Source organism: Vicia villosa, linkage group LG5 (genome assembly GCF_029867415.1).
Source record: "Vicia villosa cultivar HV-30 ecotype Madison, WI linkage group LG5, Vvil1.0, whole genome shotgun sequence".
In the NCBI taxonomy this organism is placed as follows: Eukaryota; Viridiplantae; Streptophyta; class Magnoliopsida; order Fabales; family Fabaceae; genus Vicia; species Vicia villosa.
In genome coordinates this window covers 72,378,186-72,402,504 of record NC_081184.1, presented here as the reverse complement: position 1 = coordinate 72,402,504, position 24,319 = coordinate 72,378,186, and the positions used below count along the sequence as shown (strand labels likewise).

The following is a 24,319-nucleotide window of genomic DNA, read 5'->3' as shown; positions in this document are numbered from 1 at the left end:
ATATCTGAATGAGACAAAGACATAATCCTGCGAGACCAATGCATTCTTTGTTCATTTTTCAACACTGATCGGGGAAGATGAAATGTAAACCACCTAGCCAGTAGTGGTATACAGCACATGATAGTTCCTCGTTTCTTCATGGTACGAGTGTGTAGAGAATGTAGAATGTCTCCCAGCAGTGTTGGTACCCGGGTTACGCATTAGGAAAAGGTTGATGATGTGTACACTTATGAACTGGTCGGGATTTGGGAATAAAACCAAACCATAGATTAAAAGGGCCACAACCTCCTCAAAAGCTGGATAACTTTTGTTTTCTAGCAGTAGTCGAGCCTTTTCCAATAAGAACTTGGCAAGCAAACCCTTAACTCCACTCTTTGTTTCCCAATTGGACTCGATTTCTGATTTCCGCAGATGTAAAGCAGCAGCAATGACTTCAGGTTTTGGAATCCTTTCTAAACCAGTGAAAGGTAATCGATTTCGAACAGGCAATCCCATTAGTTCAGAGAATTCTTCCAAAGTGGGTACCAACTGGTAATCAGGGAAGGTAAAGCAATGATGTTCAGGGTCAAAGAACTGGAACAGGACCCGTATCATGTCTTCTTCAAATTTTGAGGTAACCAAATGGAGTAGGTGACCATGCCTTTCAGTGAATTAAACATTCCTGGGGAATTCTGACACTAAGTCTTTTAGTTCAGAAGGTACCGTTGAGATGTTGATTCGGATGTAATCTTTGGTGGCGGGAGCCATTACCTGCAAAAACAAAGGTAAACTCTTTGATCCTTGAAGTGTTTGGTGCAAAAAAAATGATATGCTTATGATGCAAACATGTGGCACACAAAAACAAATCAAACAATAGCCTTAGGTTTAAAGGCTTGCATGGAGCTGATAGGTGATACCCTCCCCACTGAAGTTGAGTTGGTTAAAACCTGTCCTAGAATAGTATTCAGGTTCTATGATCCTTGGAAGTAACATCTCAATGCGGCGCTCGAGCGGCCGATCAAAATATTCCTCGAGGATAACTAACTTCGATCAATTTCAAAGCTAGCCACTTAATAGGCCACAAGTCAAGTTCAACTAAAAAAGGTTCTAAGACAAATTAGTGTTTAATGACACTTCGGAAGCCTAATATACTCCTTGATCGTTTTCAAGGGACATCAGTATAAACCAAAGTATCGCACTAACGATGACTACCAGATCAACCGTATCGGTACATGCCGTACAGTTTCCTTGGTCTATTGTCATATACTTAAGGTATCTCGAGATTCGGGTTAGAATCTTTCACACAAGCAAAATACCCAAACAAACCTTTGAAAAATAGAGCAATCAAGTCAATCAATTGAAAACATCGAAGTAATCTATTCTCTTAAGGTAACCCCTTTTGAAAACATTTTGTTTTTGAAAGTATGTCCCCAGCAGAGTCGCCAGTTCTGTGGACCTCCGATTTTTTAATCCCGGGCCATACCTCTGTTCTGTAGAGATACGTGAACTGACTCTTTTTTATCGCTTAATGCTTTCGCATTTTTGAAAATTCACAGAGTCGCCACCGACCTTTTATTTTATCCAATTAAGGAAAGGTTTATAAAAGAAACAGAAAAAAGACCTTTAAGAAATTCTGGGTAAGGGGGTAGGTTATACAAAGGGAAGGTGTTAGCACCCTTTGTATCCATGGTTATCCATGGGCTCTTAAGTTTGCTTAGCTCACTTGTTTTTCGATCACTTTTCAATTGCTTTAGAATGCTCATATGTGGTTTCAAATACTTTTGTAATTTGAATTTTGTAATGATCCGTGTGTGGATGTATACAAAATGCTTGTTTATCTTTCGAAAGATGTTTTGAAAAGAACGTTAACTTTGTAATGATCCGTGTTTGGATGTATACAAAGTATTGTCTTTTTGGAAAGTTTTGCTTTGAAAAACAACAGTGTATGAGAATTTTGTTTGTTTTGATTTGAGCAAGCAAACTAGGAGGTCTACCCTGAGTTATAAGGTCTTTATCCTATTTCCTTTAAAAATCTATCCTTTCACCGGATATAAACGCAAGGTTCGATTTTGTACTCAAAATAGTAGAATTTTGACTTTGATTTTGAAAAGAATGAGAAAGGGATTACCTGAAGAGGTGCAAGTGTGATTGTGATTGTATTCAGATATTTTATCTTTGAAGTTAGTGATCTAACGGTTCAATTTTATCTTTGACATACACGCAGTTTATATGTGCGGGAAATTAAAATGCGGAAATGTAAAGTGCGGAAAGTAAATCTACACTATTACATCGATTGTGCAGGAAATATAAACTAGCCTATTTACATGAATTTGACATCCTATACATTTATCTAGGAATTTAAATTGCAAGAAAAATAAAAGGCATGTTTTTGGATTTTTTATGATTGATTTTAATTATAATTAATGCATGATTAATTAAATTAAAATGAAGAAAAAAGATGAAAATAGATTTAAACCTAGAAATTAAGTTTAAAATATGTACAAAATATTTGTCAATTAATTTTAAAACAAAACTAATTTTTTGGAATTTTTGGAATTGATTTGAAATTGATTTAAGTTAATTAAAACATAATTATACAAATAATTATACAAATAATTAAAACTTAAAGAGAAAATTATTCAAAATATGTACAAAATTAGTTTATAATATATAAACAATATTTAACATAAAGAACAATTTTTTTTATGATTTTTTGATTGGTTAGAATAACTAAAAAGCAAATATATAAATATATACTAATTAATTATGCAAAATATTGAAATTTTGAAGAAAAATAAAATATTTTTATTTCAGAAAATAATATATTATTTTAGAAGTCTAAAAATATTTTTTGTGTATTTTTTGGATTTTTAAAACTATTTTTAATTAATTTAACAAAGAAATTAAAATAAAATAGAAAATAAAAGGATACTGATCATGTGTGGTTGGATTGAGGGTCCATGATAAGGATTGTTTGATCTGGCGCGTTGGATGATTCGTTAAATGAGATCAGATGGTCCAGAATTTGAGGCACGTGGTGATCAGTGCACCTGCAAAATAACGAATAGGGGTAAACGAGCATAGAAATCAGGCGCGATGGTACCATTGGATTCGTCTTGTTCCACTGAATGTAACCCTGCCCTTAATTTGTTTTAATTTTGGCCCTAATGAAGAACCCTAATTTTGAGCTAAGAAAACCCTAAAATGGTATATGTTACAAACAGCCATTAAAATCCAATTGAAGCTCCAGAAACGACCAGAGCTTCAAACCAAACACAATTATGCATCTACATCTTGTTAAATATGCGTGTGTTATGAGATATAAGTTGGTTTTAGTTTGAACAAACCGTGGCCTATATAGCTCGATTCAATGAGGTTTAAGACTTGGAAATGATTGGAATTGTTTCAGTGAAGCTCAGAGATGATGTTTGAGTGCTTAGTTTGTATTAAAATGGACTGAAATTAAAAACTCGAATTTGAATTTTCTTTGAATTTTTTCAAGTGGTTACAAGTGTATATGAGCAAGGCTTTGTTTCTGATTCGTGTCTCTTATGTTACTGAAGCATGCTAGCCTATTTATAATCATTGAGTGCTTAGAATTGAAGCTAAGAAGCAACTAGTTGCCTTTGTGGAATTCTTGCATTTTTTATATTAAAAAAGCTTTGAATTATTGACCAAGTCCTCTTGTCTTCAATGCATCTGCCTTGCTCTTCAATTCTCTGCAGAAAGATGAAGATTCCTTGGGTGAGTCATGCTTGGAAGTTAAGCTACCATTTATCCATCCATTTTCCTTTTAATTTTAATCTTAAAATAAGATAAAATCAAGCAAAAAATGAATAAAAATGGTGTGGGCCTTGTCTTGGTCGTGGGAGGCCCATAATAACATGGCAAAGATGTTTGAATGCTGAAAACTTGGCCCCATTTGGAAAAAATACATTTTTGAGCAATGTTGGTTTCATGCATTTTCCCAAAATTTAGCCAACTTCAACAAGGTGTAAATCCCTCAATTTTTGTCATATGAAGGAGATCTTGCACTTTTTGGAAACCTCAAAGAGTCCTCTAACCAATGCCTTTGGTCTCATGTCAAAATGATTTTTGAAGCTCCTTGTGTGTCCTTTTGAAAAAAGTGTCTTTTTGTTGACTTTGAAAATGACCTGTAATGTCTTTGATCATATTTTTCAAATGGTGAATCCAATGACCATGGGATCAATGGCATTTGAAAGATAATTGAATTTCCTTCAAAATAAGCTTTGGTTTGAATTTTTTGGATGAAGGATGAGAGAGTTATGATCAGTCAAAGTTGAGTTGACTTTTCAGGCAAAAACCCTAATTTTGAATCTTAGGGTTTTGTTGATTTTTGATCTTTCCTTGATGAATTATGATCATCCAATGATCAAATGATGAATCCTTTGACAAAATATGGACTTTGACAAAAAAATTCATTTTTGACTGTCTGTTGACTTTTTTGGTCAAACGGGTCGTCTGTTGACTGTTTGAGCTGCTGACGGTGCGTCTGAGTGAATTGAAGTTTGAAAATTTGTATGATGGTACTTTGAGATATATGGATGTGTATGAAATCCATTTGAGCTCTCAAAAAACTTGTTGCTCCTGTAAAAACAAGAAAAACCCTAATTAGGGACTGTTTGTGTAGGAGACAGTTAAGCGTACCTGATTTTTGTGCAGTGTTGAGTCTCTGCTAATCGCGTGATATTCAGAAGACTTCTAGAACAAAAATCTTGGAATTTTGAATTGTGAAAGATTGATTTGATTGATGGTACAAAACACTGAGAATTGTACTGCCAGCAGTTTGGCTGTCAACTGACTGTTCAGATATTGACGTAGCAGTTAGAGTGAAAAATCAACAGTCAAGGTTAATTTTCTTTTTTGTTGTTTTTGTTTTTGTTTTATGTGAAAAATGAAAGTTTATTTACATGACTTGTTAAAAAAAACACAGACATGATAAATAACTAATATTTACTGTATGCGGGCAAAATTACCGATAATAACCCTGAAAATCATTTAATGCACAGAAATAGGAATATTTGACTGGCAGAAAACACACAAAATATTATCTTAGTAATTAAGCAATATTATGACGAATAGTACAACATTTAATACTGACAGTACAAATATTACATACTATATTGAACAGTACGACGAATAAACGGTACATTTAAGAAATACGGCAAATCTTAAAAATGACGATTGATAACCCATGCTACAAATAGTAACATGTAGATGATTGGGAGCATAAGCATCCCAGGTCCACACTCTTCAGGACTATGCAGGCAGAAGAAAGTCATGATCACCGTAGCAATGGTGATGACTGTAAGAGACAGTGTCTCTATCCACTTTGCCATTCTTGTCAGGGAAGAAGAAAGGATGGATTATGAAGTGGAAATTTGAGAGATGAATTAGAATTTGATGTGAGATTTTATGGAAGAAAATGGGAGGTATTTATAGAATGGAAAGAAGGATAGAGACGTTGGGGAATGATGTGATTCCGTACAAAAGGAAAATTTGAGTGGAAGTAAGATTTGAAAGAAAGTGGAGATAGTGTTGGGAAAGAGAGAGATTTGATTTTTGAAAAAGAGATTTGAAAAGATTTTTGAAAATAATGGAATATAGTACAAAAATTAGTGGGAAACAAAAGATAATAATAATCTACTTGTTACCAGTACAGTCTGAGTTTCCTGATTCTGCGCCTGCAAAAAGATTTAACTCTGTACCAATTGTGTCAGTACTATTTATCTGTAAATAAATAAATAGCATGTGTGAAGTAATAAACAGTATTTGGCGTTTGCGTAAGAATAAATTCAACTGCAAGCCAAATTACTGTATAAGAAAAATTCTAAAAACTAAGTATTTCATATGTCAGGATATTTGTTGAAATAAAAATCCATGATCATATGAGACTCTTAATTTTCAGATTGGAGTTTTCTTGAAAAAAGATGTGGGCAAATTTTGGGGTATAACACAACGAAAAATAGTACAATTGAAAATACTAGAGAAATCTATACAATGGCAAGCTTGGCCTTATTCTAATGCAAATGAAATGTTCTCTGACAAACATAAAGTCTTCATGGTCCACTAGTGGAAGCTCCATTGTGAGGTGTCATAGGATTGTTGATCACATTAGGTGCCATAGGTGCAAACTCAATCTCTTTTGTGTCAAGCAAATCTTGAACTTTGTCTTTGAGGACTCTGCATTCCTCAGTAGTGTGACCAGATCCTCCTGAGTGGAATTCACACTTAGCATTGATCTTGTAACTTGGAGGGAGAGGATCGAGAGGAGGCCTAGCTTCCCCTAATTGAATCAGTTTGAGGTTGAGCAAGTGAGCAAGAAGTTGGCTATAAGACATTGGTATACGATCATACACCCTTTTTGGCTTATTCTGCCTCTGTTGACCTTGTCTCTGTTGATAACCTTGTTGTTGGAAACCTTGTTGTTGTTGTTGAACATATTGTTGATAAGGAACCCAAGGTTGTTGACCAACAGGTGCCACATAATCTTGAGGAGCGGTGGCGGTCACTTGATAATAAGGAGCTTGATCTTGAGCAGAAACAACACTAGTCTCGCCTTCTTTCTTCTTGATGAAATTAACCTGAGGCTTCTTGTACCCATATTGATTAGCAGCAGCAGCATTGGCGGGATTCTGGATCTTACCAATTTTCAAGCCATTCATAATTCTTTCACCAATCCTGACTAGATCGGAGAAGCCAGAAGAAACACCACCCACCATCCTTTCATAGTAGTGTCCCTGAAGAGTGTTCATGAACATATTAACCAGTTCAGATTCAGAAAGTGGTGGATTAACTTGAGCAGCCATTTCTCTCCACCTTTGGGCATATTCTTTGAACGTCTCATTAGTCCTTTGTACTTGATTCTGTAGTTGCAACCTAGTCGGCGCCATGTCAATGTTGTATTGATATTGCTTGAGAAAGGCATTAGACAAATCTTTCCAAGATCGGATCCTATTACACTCCAAATTCATATACCAGTTCAAAGATGCCCCAGACAAACTATCTTGAAAGCAATGGATGAGCAATGAGTCATTATGAATGTGAGAAGCCATCTTACGACAATACATGATGATATGGCTCTTTGGACAGCTCAAACCCTTGTACTTCTGAAAGTCGGGAGTCTTGAACTTGGGAGGAATAACCAGATTAGGAACTAAGCACATCTCTTCAGCGTCCATTCCATAGGCACTAAAACCTTCAATAGCTCGAATCCTTTCCTCAAGGATTTGGTACTTATCAGCAGATCTCTCAACGGGTTGAGCTCTTTCAGTAGTTGGTATCGGATGCATTTCTGGATTTGCAAATTGAGGACCACAGAAAGCATGATAAGGAATCTCTGTATGAGGAGGTGGAGCAGGAAATGGGAAAACAGGCCCAATCATAGTTGGCACTCCAGAAGTTATGGGCATGGGTCCTCCTTGGTTTGAAGCTCTAAGAGTATCAGCAGTCATGAAGCTAAATGGCATCCCAAGAGTAGCATTAGTCCTTGGTTGGAACTCAGGTGGATTAGTAGAAGGTGGAATGACATCAGGTTGACTAGCAGCAGCTTGATTAGCACCAACAGGAATCTCTTGTGCAACAGGAATCCTTTCATTTCCAAAGCTTGTAGGGCTTCCAAAATAGCATCAACCTTGCCTTTCATTTGGTCCATCTCCTCTCGAATAGCAGCTTGATCTTGTTCATAGTTCTCCATGATTCTTCTCCTGTGAGCTCTTGTCAGATATCGGTGTAGAGGAATCGTCTTGACTGATCTGATGGAGAGGAAGAGTGGTAAGATTCTTGGTAACCATGGATGCACATGCATGAATGCAAAAATGTTAATGAAGATGCAAATGTATCATAAATCAGGATCAAGGATTAAGGCCTCTTGGATAACAGCTTCTCATGGTCAATAAGATATGGTCGAATCCTCCAGATTCAGAGGTTCGACGTTGCTTTCTGGATAAATAGCTTGTGCATAAGTCGAATAAGGTCGAATCCTCCAGATTCAGAGGTTCGACGTTAATTCTGATATATAAATGATGTGGAACTTCTGTATAAGTCAAATGTCCCAGGATCAAAGGTTCGACGCCCTTTATTAAATTGCAGAAATCTGGGCATGATGAAGGTCAAGTTTCCTGTCCCATCCCAATCTCACGGGTATGTAGTCTAGACACGGACAAGTGGTTCCTAATGGTCACCAGGGTTAACGATTCCCATGGGGTACAATGTGTTTGAGGAAACAAACGTGCCAGACACAATATTCCATGAAAGAACCTCGCCTGGTTGTGGTACCCCATGTCAAGCTCGATCGTATCAAACACTACGGGAGTTGACATAGGCATCCACACTAATCCTATGTGTCACTGGCCTGGGTAGTGGGCCTTTTACCTCACAAAACCCCCCACCTGCAAAAAAAAACAAAAAATATGTGGCCCCCACGGGGGCCCATAATATAGTCCAGAATGCGAGAAAATAAACATGATATGCAAGCGTAAAGTGAATAATGCAAAACATAAACAATATAAAAGCACACCCAATAAACAAACAAACAAACAAAGGCAAGGATCGACTCGCTAAGAATGGACCAGCACAGGTCTATCACGTCCCCAGCAGAGTCGCCAGCTGTCGCACGCTCGCGAAATGTGAACAACAGAGTCGCCACTAATATATTTATCCCATCGAGGGAAAGGAATATCAGAAAACCTAGAATAAAAAAAGGATAAGAAAAGGGTCTTTCGACCAGAGGTAGGGTACGGGAGTCGGTTACGCAAGGGGAAGGTGCTAGCACCCCTCACGCCCATCGTACTCGATGGTATCCACCTATGTTTGTTGCTATCTAAAGGGTGTGTTAACTATAAATCTAAAGCTTAATGCTAAGGGAATGTATGCAAAAGAAATAAAAGGAAATACGGGGAAAAAATGTTTATAAATAGTTGTGCTCGCTTAGGCCCCGCGACCTAATGCCTACGTATCCTTTTCAGGAATCAGAGCGTCGTAGTTCAGCTCAAAATTTTTGTTTGTTTTTGTGTTTTTTAGTGGACAGTTACATTTGCACTCCGCTGCTCGACATTTGGAGTCTTAAGTTGGGAATGGAGCGGAAGTAACGTGTCCGATTAAGGGAAAGAATGACCTGGAGGCAAGAGAGAGAAGAGAGAAATTTGTCGAGCGTCTCAAGTACCTCCCTTAAACAAGTGAGGTTTGATCTACTCTTGTTCGTGTTTTTTATGATTGGGAACTTCCACTTAAGTGATCCCCTTAAACAAGAGGGATGAGAGTTTCCATTCCCTTTTTATTAGTCTGACCTTTATTAAGCATTTTTTAAGATGTTTTCTTTGTATCTTTTAAGTGAAATTAAATCAAGTATTTGTTGAGTGTTTTAAAGTTGAAAACGAAAAGAAATGGGAAACTAGCCTAATATGAATTAACTAGCCTAATGTTATCATGGGAATTTCTAGATCCTAATGTTATCATGGTTTCTACCTAAGGTTAGGAATTAAAGAAACATGGAAATTAAAGTCACAATTAGGAGAATGATATAATGGTGCAAAATTACACACAAGCATGAAGTAACAAGTCAAAATATAGTACAAAGTGAAATAAAATACTACTATTTTTATATTGATTTTTATGAGAGAAATTGAATTACAAATCAAATAAAAGACTAAAACAAATAGCCTAAAACTACTATTTTTTATGATTATTTTCTATGTCAAGAATTGTATTAAGGTCTAAAAAATAAGGGAAAAATAGTCATTTTATTGCCTAAAAGGAAGTGGGAAAAGTCTAAGTAAAAAGACCTAGAATTCTAGCAATTTTAAATAGAGTCAGGGGGTGTATGTTGATTTTATGATGGTGAGGAGCAATTAGGGCACAGGCCCATTTAGATTAAGGCCCAGGGATTAATTTTGATACAGTTTTCTTTGTCAAAAAAATACTGGGCTTTAGGGGGTGTGAAAATGAATTCGGTGGACATGGCCTAATGAATATTGATGATCCACATTAATATGACTAACTCAAAATTTGATTATGATTTTAATATCTTCTTTTTGTTCAATTAATCAAACTAATCTAATGTCTCAATTTCAATTAAACAAATTAATTCAAGTTTCATATAGTTTATATTTAATTAACAAAAATATTTCGATTAATCAAATTAAATATGTAAAGGGGAATTTAGGCTTCATACGTGTGACTATTCAACTTCTCCTCTCAGACTCAACTCTCTCTTGTTCACTCTCGTCTCTCAAAACACACGGTGGCCGGAAATCGCCCTATGGCGGTGACTGCGACGGCCGGAGGTCAAAACCTATGATTGAAACCCCTAACCCAATCGTTATGTTTCCCTTACTGCGAAAATCTCCCCAGTTTGCTTTGATTCTCTCTCATATTCTTATAATCGGGCCAACAAAGAAATCCTAGATCTAACCAAAAATCCAATTAAACACAGACGGTGATGACATAGAGAACAAGGCCATGGGGGAAAGAGTCAACAAGGAGGAATACATATCATAGAGTCAAGAAACATGCAAAGAGGCGAAGTTCAGCGACTTACCTACCGGAGTAGTTCTGGTGACTCTTCGACGGCTGTGTGCTGGCGAAATAAACGCGAGGAGTACTTCGATTCAGGTAATATTCCGTTATTCTTTTATTTCTTGCGCTATCTTCTTCTTCTTCTTTGCAATTTTCTGTGAATGCGTGAGTTGTTGAATGAGAGTGAAAGAAAGTGGGGATTTAGAAGGAGCAATAGGTCATGGCGATTCTGAGAGATGATGAGAGGCTCGGAGATGGAAATTACTGAGGTTGAGCACAAGCTTGTTGAAGTTCTAATGGTGAACTTCAACAGCTCTAAGAACGTGCGTATGGTGAGGTGAGGGAATTGAGGATCTGAAGGTTGAATGAGAGGTGTAAGAGGATGAAGAGAAGAAGAATGGGTGAAGAAGTGAAGTTGTGTGTGAAATGGTGTCCAGAAACTTGAATTATGGAGGGAGATTGAATATATAAAGGTGGAGGTTCAAAAATCAGTTAGGAATAGAGGGATTTGAACTGTTAGATTAGAAGTTAGTTGGAGAGATTGAATGGTGAGATTGTGAGCAGTTAGTTATGAATGGAGGATTGAGATTTAGGTGGTTATGATTGTATGAAAGTTGGTTAGAAGTTAGTTTTGACAGTTGGAGAATTAGATGTTAGTTACACTGCTGTTAGAGGTTGTTAGAGAAACTGTTATGAAAGTTACGGGTTAGTTAGGATTCTGTTTGGTAGTTGAAAGTTGGTTACAGACTTGGTAATGCTTGGTTTAAGACGATTGGGATTGGTTTTGGTTCAGTTATGGCAATGGGAGATCGGATGGTGAGGACTCAATTAGCTGCAATTCTGTTATAAATCGAAATCGTTGGTTGCGAGGTAGTTAGATGGTAGTTTTGTAATGGCTGTTAGTGTTGAGTTGTTGTGATTGTAGGTTGTATGTATGTATTTTTGAACTGATATTAAATATTGGAATGACTAAATGCGTATGTATGAGTTTTTATGTAACTGGTTGGTTATGAATGAAAATGTATATGGTTGAAGCATGGTCTGGCTTTTTAATTCCATATTTTCTGTATTTGATGCAGTTTATTAGCTTAGTATCGTGTCGAACCGGTCTTGATGCAGTGTTTGAATGTTGCTTTTCAAAACCAATTATAAGTGCAAGCTGAACTGGCTTTGTTATATATGTGTAGCTGAACTGGTTTATTTGTTGCCGAACCGACGCATTTCTTGTATTTGAATTCTGAATTCCTTGGCTGCAAGTTTGGATGATTCTCCGCATTCTGTTTCTGATCAGGCACCAAGAAAAGGTGATCTTGAAGAAGGAACAATGGTTGAGAGCCTTGAAGATGTCTAAAGCTTCAATGAGTGATCCTGATGTCTGCACTGCTTCTAGCAAAGACTAATGAACATACATCTTCTACATCTACACTTGATGCATTGGTTCAGAATGAGAGTGATGTGGTTCTTTCTCTTGAGAAATATTCTGTTTCTTTATTTGAAAAATCTTCTGTCTCTTGTAATGATGCTTGGATGTAAAGTGTTGTATTGTAATGGACAATGTTTCTTTGAAATGTATTTGTGAGTGACTTGGATTTTTGTAATGAATGTGTTGGCTTGTAGTTTATGGATTTGGTTTTGTAATTATAAATGGAATGGTCATTTGTAATGATATGGATCTTGAATTGGAATGGGATTGAAATGTGAAATATGTAACAGATTTTGAATGGGAATGATATATATTTTTTCCATATTTTTAAATAAACTTTTGAATGATCTCTTTTCCCTCCATTTGTGTTGAATGAAATTAGATCTTCTTTCATTTAAAAATGAGCCATGCCATATGAGTCTTGGAACACCACCTTCTAAACTTGAAATGATCCACCAAGCTCCAAATGAATTTAGTCTTTCTTTTTTTTTGTGCATCAATTTGAATGAAACCACTTGATTACCTTAATGAACTCCATAATATTCACAATACTTTTGCCAATATCCTTCACTTAGAAAACCAAGCAAACATTAATTGAACACATACGCTTTGTACCACAAGCGAACACCACAGTCCTTAATTTATGAAGATAATGAGATCCTGGCCCAATAGCATCCAATAGAGAAGAGAAAAACCCATCTTCTTGTATTATAAGTAGCAATAAAGAATCCTTAATTAACAAGACCCTTGGTCCTAGTGCCTTAGATACTTATTTGGATGGATGCATTATGCGTTCAATGACCTAAGATGCAAATGAAGTGGAAGCAATAAGCCAGTTAGGAGTAAAATTAGATGGGCAAATTTTGGGGTGCAACAACGCCTTTCAGCTTCGGTACAGGTTTTCGCCATAATGTTTCTGGGATTCCAACATCCATAACTAAAGCGCCTGCTGCACAAAGTTCAGTGTTCACTCCAAATCAGGGGGTAACCTTTTCTCAAGTCACTATGTCGATTTCTCAACCCATTATGACGGTTGCAACTCCTATGGTTCACACTATTCCTTATGAGGGCAACGAGATTTATCTTGATCAAGGTGATAACACAAATCAGCGTAACCTCATGGAAGATCTCCAAGAGCAGTTTAACAAGATACAGCTAGAAGTCAAAGCTATTCGTGGGAAAGACTTGTTCGAGAAGAATGCCCAGGAACTATGTTTAGTTCCCAGTGTACAAATACCAGCTAAATTCAAGGTCCCTGACTTTGAGAAGTACAAAGGTAGTTCTTGTCCACAAAGCCATCTCGTGATGTATGCTAGGAAGATGTCTACTTATGCAGATAATCATCAGTTGCTAATCCATTACTTTCAAGACAGTTTGACTGGTGCCGCACTGAAGTGGTACACAGGATTAGATAGCACCAACATTCGGACTTTCAACGACCTAGGCGAGGCCTTTGTCCGACAATACAAATATAACTCGGATATGGCTCCAGACAGAGACCAGCTCCGATCCATGGCTCAAAAAGACCATGAAGCTTTCAAAGAATATGCCCAACGATGGAGAGAAACTGCTGCCCAGATTAATCCACCGTTAAAAGAGAAAGAGATGACAAAGATCTTCTTGAATGCTCTTGGCCCGTTTTATTATGAACGCATGATTGCTAGTGCTCCAAGTGATTTCACCGAAATGGTAAACATGGGAATGCGTCTAGAAGAAGGAGTCTGAATCGGACGTCTAACTAAAGAAGGTGGATCTTCAAGTGGAACCAAAAAGTTCAGAAGTGGTTTCCCAAAGAAGAAAGAACAAAGTGTTGACATGGTATCCCAAGGAAAGCCAAGAGGAAACGTCAATCATCAACGACAGATTGCTGCTATCGCACCAGCCGTTAATGCAGCACCAAATCCGGGATTTACCCCGCAGTTTCAACAACTACAGCCTCGACAACAGGCTCAACAGTTAACCAACAATCAGAATCGTGTGCAAAGAGCTTTACAGTTCGATCAGATTCCAATGACCTACACAGAGTTGTACCCTGCTTTGATTGAAAGAGGTCTTGTTCAAACTAAAGCACCACCACCAGTACCTAATAAACTACCTTGGTGGTACAAAGCTGAGATCTCGTGCCCTTATCATCAAGGAGCACCCGGCCATGATCTCGAGCATTGCATAGCTTTGAAACATGAAGTTCAGAGGTTGGTTAGACAAAACCTCCTCTCTTTCAGAAATTTGAATCCAAATGTGCAAGCAAATCCGCTGCCCAATCATGGAGGGCATGCTGTAAACTTGGTACGTGAAGGCCCTGGCCAATACAGAATCTACGACATAAACTTGTCAAGAGCATATTTGGTACAAATGCACGCCGCTCTCTGTCAAATGCGAGACTTTCGCCGACATCACTATGGTTCCTGTAGCATACGTTGCGTAGATCCTCATGGATGTTCGACTGTGAAAAGAGATCTTCAAGTTTTGCTAGATGATGGTACTATTCAAATCATCAGAAATAGGAATGAAGATGAAGTTAACGTGATAGGATGTTATCCGCATGAGCATTTAGTCTCAGATATCAACTCGGTAACGCCTGAAGTTAACATCATCGTTCCTCATTTCAACATGCCTGAGCGCATAGAGGTTACCTACAACAAACCAAGGGTTCCTGTTGTTCCTTTGATCATTTGTCTACCTGGACCTGTTCCTTATGACTCTGACAAAGAAGTTCCCTACAACTACAATGCAACAATGATAAAGAATGGACAAGAAGTTCCCATACCGACTCTTTCATCTGTCGTAAACATCGCCGATGTGAGTCGAGTAACAAGAAGTGGCATCTCATCGTAATCCCATGCAAAGCAATCTTTGTTTTCTTTTAATAATGTGATGACTCTTGATTTCAACGTTGGCTCTAATTTTGCACTGACGTATGTTACCCTCTTCTGATCTCCGTCTCCAAGATTTACTTCTTCGAGTGGATCTTGGGCTAACTTTTTTATGTTTGCCGCCATTGGGTCTTTCTCGAATCCCAAAGGTTCTTCATCGTAGATTGCGTCCAGCCTTTGACTCAACTCTTCACCTGAGATCTTTTCGGCTTGAACTGTATCTTCAAGGAATTGAGGAATCGAATGTGTCCCTGAATTCGTCGTTTCTTCCTTTCTTGGAATTGCATCAACAATCATATGTGATAATTCGGCTTCGAGAGCCGTCTTCCTTTTGTTCTCGGCTATGTAAGCCGAAATCTTTTCGAAGAAGGATGATTTAGACATCATCAACTTCGTCATCCCATCCTGTTGGCCGTATCGTTGGCAAATGGTCTATTGGTGCGGTATCTTCTGGACAGTCCATTATTTCTCTATTCCATTGGAATCCATTTGGGTGTAAAGACAAATAGTATAGAGCATTCTTGTTCGGAGTGTATATATCTTCAACAGCATGGCAAGGTCCTATGTTCGCCAAGTTCCTGTCGAAACTAGTCTTATTGACTTGATTAACTTCGACCATGTAGTAACTCTGATCTCCTTCAATGTTCTCTACTATGCCATCTTCCCTCCAAATGGTTAATCTTTGATGCATTGTCGAAGGCACTGCAGCAACTCCATGGATCCACTCTCTTCCTAGCAAAAGATTGTAATTCGCCTTTGCTGGTATCACCATGAACATCGTTGGCCTTGTGACCGAACCCACAGTTAGATTTACTTGAATGACTCTTAAAGTTTTCCCTATCTAGCCTTCGTAGTTAGACAAGACCATGTTATGTGGCCTTATATCAGTATCGAACATACCAATTCTCTTCAACATGTATTGGAGCATTAGGTTCACCGCTGCCCCCCCCCCCCCCATCTACTAGGACTTTGTTAATTCCAACATTTTCAATCTTGGCCCTTATGTAGAGTGGTTTTAGATGGTTTCTCATACCTTCATCAGGCCTTTTGAAGAAAGCATTCTGCTCTTCGACTGCCCCATTGTTTAGCACATAATAACACACAGGTCTGTGTCGTGCCATCTCTTCCGCATCAGCTTCTTCACAATCTTCAGCTTTTGTTTCTTGATTGAACTCATGAGGGAGCACGGACACAACATTGCAATTGAGGTTTATAGACGATACTCCGTCTGATTCAAAATTATTTGTCTTCCTATCGTCTTCTTTCCAAGGGCTGGAATGCATCTTTTCTTCTTCTTTCTCATTCTCAGAATCGAACAACCTGTGTTCCACTGGAGGTTTACTTGTCCTTGCCCCCTGCGTTGGGATTTGGTTACTACTAGACTCTCCAATCTCCCTTGGTTTGTATTCCCTTTGGGCCTTCTTCATCCTCTGGTGCCTTCTCCATTGGGATCTAGACATAGGATTTCTGCATTTGTAATTCTCCAACTTGTACATCTCTCGATTTGAGGTATGGAATTGCTTACTATATGCCATTGCAGTTCTTCCCCCTTGGTCCCAACTTCGCCATTTGTTGGTTCTCGCACCAGCTTGCATCCACCTATCCCTGGGTATGTCTGCAGGGACTTTGAATGTGACCCTTCGAGCTCTAGGGTGCGGGCTGTCAGGCCTCTTCGATGGGGTCCAGTTATCGAACACATACATGTTGGGACGAAGTCCCTGAGTTTCTCGACCCATGTAGAAATATACCCTTTCGAATGATCGTGCTAGTAGTTCGTCATAGACCGCTCCACATCTGGGACACAATGCAACCTCCGTGTTTTCTTTGTGGCATCTGATCAAGAATCCTACTAAGCTTTCTTCAGTCCTTGGGTATACCTTTAGCAATAGGTTTCCTCCTCTCCAGGGTTGATCCATTCTTTCTCGTAGGGCCCTTTCAAAATTAGCTTGAACCCTTCGATTCAGCATAATTGAACACCTTGGGCACATCAGCATTTTTCTCATGACAATTCCAGATATAATCTTTCAGGCTCTCCCCTCCTTGTGGGATTTCGATGTTTCCTTTCTCCCTTATCAGCCATTTTTCTAGTTCTTCTATTTCAGATAAAGGCCGCCTAACATTGACCATGTTAACAACTGCCGGAGGAGCTTCAGAAACCTGTATCTGCTGAAGTTTCGCCCTGAGGTCTTCAGTGGCCTCGCTAGTTTTCCCTTTCAGATCTTCAGTCATCTCTGCATCAAGGGATTCTTCAACATCAGTATTGAAGACTGTATTGTCATTTAGGCTTTCAGTAGCCTGCTTTCCAGTTGAAATTATCTCCGATTCAGCAACATCAATTTCAGATACTTCTACCATGTTGACGTCAAGTGGTTCACACAGGTTAGTGTCAGCAACCCTCAAAGGGTCTGTGTCAACCTTCATATGATTCTTGGCTTTATCAGCGAATTTCAGACGTCCATCCTTGATAGCATTCTGAATTAGATCCCTGAAAAGAAAACATTGTGAGGTTTTATGGCCTAAAAAACCATGATATTTGCAAAAGCCTCGCTTCTTCCGTTGTTCTAACGGAGGAATTTTGGAGTTGGGAGGCACTATCATCTGGCCATCTTTCACTAACAAATCAAATATTTCGTCACATTTAGTGACGTCAAATGTATAAGTTTTCTTAGGAAATCTATCATTTTTATCATTTTCTACTGGATTTTTTCCATTAGAAGGGGTGAGCAATTTGCAAGAATAAGACGGAGCTTCTTTTAATTCAGCTAGATCTATTTCGACCTCTTCCACGCTGTATGAATCTTCGAAAGATTCGCCGTTAATGTCTTCATCCTCGACATATGCTACCCTCTCCTTCTTGTAACTTTTATTTGCTCTGGCCTTTTCTGCTTTTAGTCCTTCGACTTGTCGAACCCTGTCTGCCAATTGGGCCATATCCCTTAGGTATTGGGTATCTAGTTTCTTTCTGATTGAATAATCTAGACCGCCTGCAGCCATTTCGACTAATTCGTGTTCTGGGACAACCGTGAAGCATCTTGATTTCATCAAACGGAACCTGTTTAAGTAATCATCTATAGGATCTGTGAACTTCCTATTGATGCTAGCCAATTCTTTCAGACTTATCTTGGTCTGACCCATATAGAATTGTTCATGGAATAATCTCTCCAAGTGTGCCCATGTGTCTATTGATTTTGGGGGTAAGGTAGTGAATTAAACAAAAGCATTTTTTGTTAGCGAACTAGGGAAGTATTTAATTCTTAGATCCTCGTTCCCTGCTAGATTTCCTGCTCCGTCAAATATCTGGCTATGTGTTCTACCGTTGATTCACTAGTGTCCCCTGAAAACTTCGTAAATTTGGGTACCTTGGTACCTCTTGGTAATTCTGTTTGCATAATGTATTCGGGTATGGGGGATGTATAGTTTGGACGTCGAAGTCCAGTATTAAGGCCATTATTAGCCATTATTCTTTCTATCATGGCAGTAAGATTGTTTTCGATTGCCAAATTATCTCTCCTAACCCTATGCACAACTTCGTCAGGATGTTCGTCTCTTCCCACTACAACTACTCTAGGCTGTTGCTGGGGAACTGCTTGTCGACCAACGTTGGTGGGTTGATTTTGAGTTTCTAAATCTACCACTTGGTTTCGTTCGACTGGTGTTGGCCTAGGTGGAGGTACTGCGGTTCGAACTTGTTCCAGAACTGGGTATCCTTCTTGATAGGTTGATTGGTTGTTTCTTCGCCTATTTTGTGGGACTCCTAAGAAGTCCGCCATTCGCCCTATTTGTGACGATATTTTTTGGTATGTTTCCACATTGTCTTGGTTAGTCCTGGCAATGTTTGTTACCAATGGATTAAAAATCGACCCCAATTCTTTAGCAAGGACGCCTAACATATCATGGTTACTTGCATCCATTTCCTGTCAAAATGCTGCTTGACTACTTGTGGTTAAAGGGGGTATTTGGGCAGAGAAACCAGTGTTTTGTGCGCTTCAACCTATCGAACCGACATTAGGCGAAAATGCTGTTGGGTTAGTTGTAGTGTATGTAGGCCTTGTTCCTCGTAATCCTGCCAAGTATGAATATGGCATTCCATATGGGTTGTTGGGTCTCCAACCTTCAAAAGCGGTTGATGGTCCTGGGGTAAATAATTGACTTGCGGCGTTTGTCGAGAAAAGTGGTATCTCGTTTGCGCCTGTGAGTGGAGGCACGGTAGTCGAACTCGAGACTGGAACAGTCCCTGTTGTCCCTGAAGTATTCTCGGGTATAGCCTGGGAACTACTTATGGGTCCAGACCCTGTCGAAACCGGTATATCCTGCGCCTCTTGAGTAGAAGTCGAAACGTGCGTAGAATTTGCCGCTACTGTTCCTGACCCCTGTGGGGGATCTTGATCTCCCCCTCCACTGGCCGCATTGACCATTTTCTTGTTGTACCTTCGTTTAGGAATCGGTTGTGCACTGTTGGTTAATTTACCGTTCCTAAGGTTCATACAAGGTCTTGATATTTTCTAGACAAAACAGAACAATTAATTAATAACAATCTATTTGACACTGTCCCACTGGGCGTGCCAATTTGTTTACGGTGATTTCCGGTAAACAACCGCTAGTCCTCCAAACTATAAAATATACTTTGGTTACTCGCAGGATCGACTAGATTGATCCTAGGACATAGTCAAACAATTGTCTCTCGATATGATTTGATTCATGTTTGTTTGTTCTGACTTCAAGAAAACTTGTTTGTGATGTGATCGTATGAATATTCACTTAAAAACAACACTTTTTATACATGTTAATATGACTTTCGACAAAGGAAACGTAAATAAAAGCGTGTAAACTGCAGGAATGTAAAGTGCAGAAATATAACGTGCAATAATGTAAAATGCAGGAAAGTAAAGTGCTTCGAAATGAAAGTTAAACGAAAAGGATAAAGGAATTGAAAAGATACTTGAATAAAGAAAGATACAAATATATTTAAAATGGTGTTGGTGTCATACGTACATTTCTCAGCGAACTCGTTCTCTAAACACTTGATACTTGAGTGATTTGTGAGTGATTTGTACAAAATGAACACACGGAATCCTAACATTAAGACCCTTATTTATACTAATTTCGACCCTAACGGTCCTACACTAATCTGATGCCACGTTGCCCACAAGAATCCCTAGGATGCCATCTGTCCTTGTGCGGTTACACAGACTACTTCGAAATTCAAATCCTCCCGCCTGAATCCTCTTTCGACGCGTGGCAACGTGATCATAACCGAGAATGCCATGAAAAACACGTTAAGCCTCAGTACCTTATGTATTTCGTAAAACGTTTAAGTCTCAAAGATAATTCACTTCGAATTAGCTCTGATTCTAACCATCTTCACTCCAACTCAAACAACATTCTCGAAACATGGCCATCAGTAGCCATTTTTAAATCTCAAAAATGGTCATCAGCAACCATCTTTCCTCGAATCATAATCCTTCAAAGAATATTTCCTCTAAACGAAATCTCCAGCCAACACATGGGCAGGTTATATTGCTTTTTGCAATTGGCTTTTAGCACTATCTATTTTTTTTAGTTCTGGTGTAATGCAGTCCAATATTTTTAGTTCTCGTGGATTGGGTTGGTGTACTAAGATGTTTAAGTTGTAATTCATATTCAATATAACTCTCTCGTATTAATAATATTTTGTTGTTTAAAAAAACTCTTAAACCATCCTTTCAAAACAAGTCACAAGTTTAATAAGACTATCTACAATGATTTACATATTCAACACCCCCCCTTTTCACTTTTTACACTTCATATCCTTTTCTCTCTCTTCCACCTAATAATTCAACACCCATTCAACTTTTACTCACTACAATAGTTTTTGTTTAATAAAATTCAACACCCTACCCCATCACTTTTAGGTAGTACCTCGGTCGAGAATGGCTCCAGTGTACTAGACCTGCTTGCCTCAGATTGATCATAATTTGTCCAATGTTGAGCATATGTATCTCGTTCATCCTCAACAATCATACTATGCAATATGATACATGACCTCATGATGAGAGCCAAATCGGCTATGTCCCACAAACAGGATGGTTTGCGAATGATCTTAAATCGAGCTTGGAACACCCCAAATGCACGTTCGATGTCCTTCTGACATCCCTCCTGATATTTTGAAAATAACTTATCTGGTTCACTTTGAGGAAGTCTAATTGATTTGACGAAAGTCGAATAAGAAGGGTAGATACCGTCAGCAAGATAGTATGCCATATTATACAGTCGATGATTCACAAAGAAGTTCACTCTTGGAGTATTTCCCTGTTCAACATCATCGAACAAGGGTGAACGATCTAGAACATTTATATCATTCAATGTGCCCGGACATCCATAAAAGGGATGCCAAATCCAAAGATCATAAGTTGCAACTGCTTTAAGAATAACAGTGGTGGTTCCTTTATCTCCTCGAGTAAATTGACCTTCCCATGCTGTAGGATAATTTTTCCATTCCCAGTGCATGCAATCAATACTCCCTATCATCCCTGGGAACCCTGCATTTCATTTGCATGCAGTATTCTTTGCAGGTCATCTTGAGTTAGGGCTCTGAGATACATTGGCTCATACAATTGTATGATTCCTTTACAAAATCTACGCAAGCACTATAATGTTGTAGTATCTCCTATTTTAATGTATTCATCGACCGCATCGGCCGCCACATCATATGCTAACATTCACATGGTCGTGGTACATTTTGCTAATGGAGATATACCTTCTTTTGTGGTTGCATCAACTCTTAGGGTGAAGTAGTTGTCACTGCTAGATAGTTCCCCAACGATCCTAAGGAACACATGATTTTGCATTCGAAATCGCCGACAAAACATTGCATCGTCATATGTAGGTTGGTCCGCAAAGTAGTCGTCTATTAGTCTTTGGTTTGCCGCTGCATGATCTCTATTGAAATATTTTCTCTTAACATTAAATGTATATCCTTCCTCTATTTGGTTTCGTCGCTCCCTCAACCGGTTCACGATATACCTCTCTTCGATTTCAAAAGGAAATTTTGAAGGATCCATTGATGTTTTTTTTAGTAATATGAGATTTTTGGAATTGGTACATCAATGGAAGAATGAGCCCCCATTTATAAGATAGTAATATCATATTTTTGGTATTGGTACATTAATAATATAATATATAGTAGACAAAGTGATAAAATAAAAATCATTGACTTGATAATATAGATAATAGTAGAAAAGAAACAAAATGATAAAATAGAAATCAATGTCTTGATAATATAGATATTAGTAGACAAGAAACAAAATGACAAAATAGAAATCAATGACTTGATAATATCTTGATAATGTAGACAAGAAACAAAATGACAAAATAGAAATCAATGTCTTGATAATATAGATAATAGTAGACAAGAAAAAAAATGACAAAATAAAAATCAATATCTTGATAATATAGATAATAGTAGACAAGAAACAAAATGACAAAATAGAAATCAATAACTTGATAATATAGATAAATACCAGATTTATTGTATTATGTTTTTTTTTATTAGGCCTCATAAAAATATGTAATTCTGATTTAAAAATTCATTGTATTATAAAATCATTTCATTATTAACCATCAAATTTTGCCAAAATCTGCCTTGCCAAAATCTGCCTTTGACAACAGTGGGGTAACCCAAAACATTCATATTACAGAGTAAACTACTATTAACCCTTATAATTTTAAAGCTTCTTGTGGTCTCTCTTAGATCCACTACTTCCAAATCCAACGTTATAATTCATGCACTTTTGCCAATACATCTTTCTTGGACCACCCGCTTTTTAGCATACACTTAACATTATTATAAGCACCAATCATTATTATAAGCACCAATCCATTTATTAAATTTGTTAATGAGCAATTCTCACTACAACAATCAATAATTTTACCCCAATATGAATCACTTTTTTAGTTTCTCCCAACAACAATCAATAAATGTGTTATTATGGTTGGAATCTATTTCATCAAAGTCCAACAAATAACCAAACTGTTTCCATTCTGTCAATTAACACTCGATATAATCAACCAAAGGTTTTAAGCAGAGAATGAGAGATCGAAAGCTAAAGCAAAGCTAAATAACTTCTCTGAACATGTTAGACCCAGACACAGTATTTCACTCCCTTCATCTCATTTTGAATCTAAAGGTAAATTATTTAAATTAAGAATCACTATTAATATATATAATTAAACAAATACAAATATTCCATCAACACATAAAAATGTATAATAAAATGTATAGATGCGGTTCAGATAAATATCTATACATTCACAACAATATTCTTCAATATACTTCGAGTAGATTCGGAGGTAACCTAAAATCGACCAAGAGCTTGTGGTTTAATACACATAAATTCCAGATAAACAAATCAACAATTTAACAATAATATTTTAATTTAAAAAGATAAAATGACAACTGATGAAGAATGTATGAGGCGTTTCCAAGACCAAATGGCATTGAAGAACCCATCAATCAGGATCACCACAGAATCAATATGGCGTCCGAGCCATTACACTGAAAGGAACAATTTATCCTTCAGAATTGGTAAATGGACGCAATACAATAACTAATAAAAAGAGATATTTTATAGACTAAATTATTAAGTGCTCAGTGGAAGGAGAAGTCGTTTTGAAATTAGGCTCACGGTAAAACCACTGCCCATAAACACTTCCTTGGTGTTTTAATCTCATCATAGCACCAGAACATAGATCAATTGATTCAGTTAGAATAAATTATCATAACACAGAAAACACAGTAATTTTGATGAAAAAAAGGCCTCAGTGTGTGTAACAATCAGATCCTTGATTAAAAATCTCACTGAAATCCGCTAAGATTAAATATATTATCATCATAAGCCTCATTAATTTTTAAATTTATTAAATATTATATAACTAAGAAAGAGAAAAAAAACAAAAATTCAATGAAATTGGGAAGATAATGAAGTGTGCTCAGACAGCCAAGGGTTTGTAATCAAATTTCCGGGTGAAGATTCCCAGATCAGAAACTCTAGTCCACAATAGTATCATCACCGCACAATATTTAACATCAAATACACAAAAACAATAACAGAATAAATCAAAACGAAATCTTACAGAAAACAGAAATTCGGAACTCGAAATCCCAGATCAGAAACTCTAGTACACAAATTCTATAGTCACTGCACAATATTATACCACACAAAACAGGTAGAGGTTAAAAAAATTATACAAAATCATTGACAGAAGCGCAAGAAAGGATGACGATGACCCTAAACCAACCGAAAACCAGTATATGACCTGAACGAATGAGTAATGAAGATGAGGTTGGAATATATATTGGCAGTGAAGTGTGTGGCAATCCCTCAAATTAGGTTTCATCAGTGGGCTGGATCTTATGCTTCAAATCCAAGGCCCACCTAACTCTAGAATCACTTCAGGAATTTACCTAGCACCTCTAATCTTGCACCTCGCACTCCATATATATTATAAAAATAACAATTGTAATCTTCTA

General features: G+C 37.6%; 4 non-coding genes across 4 annotated transcripts; all 4 read right to left on the bottom strand.

Moving 5' to 3' along the window:
- Positions 1-23,253: 23,253 nt before the first annotated feature.
- Positions 23,254-23,376, bottom strand: LOC131608481 (small nucleolar RNA snoR80). Its single transcript, XR_009285739.1, has one exon. It is a non-coding gene; the product is annotated as a small nucleolar RNA snoR80 (small nucleolar RNA).
- Positions 23,377-23,432: 56 nt separating this feature from the next.
- Positions 23,433-23,529, bottom strand: LOC131608460 (small nucleolar RNA Z152/R70/R12). The gene has a single exon (XR_009285719.1). It is a non-coding gene; the product is annotated as a small nucleolar RNA Z152/R70/R12 (small nucleolar RNA).
- Positions 23,530-23,602: 73 nt separating this feature from the next.
- Positions 23,603-23,688, bottom strand: LOC131608455 (small nucleolar RNA R11/Z151). The gene has a single exon (XR_009285715.1). It is a non-coding gene; the product is annotated as a small nucleolar RNA R11/Z151 (small nucleolar RNA).
- An 82-nt stretch (positions 23,689-23,770) lies between these two features.
- LOC131608451 (small nucleolar RNA Z157/R69/R10) lies at positions 23,771-23,868 on the bottom strand. Its single transcript, XR_009285711.1, has one exon. It is a non-coding gene; the product is annotated as a small nucleolar RNA Z157/R69/R10 (small nucleolar RNA).
- Positions 23,869-24,319: the final 451 nt, after the last annotated feature.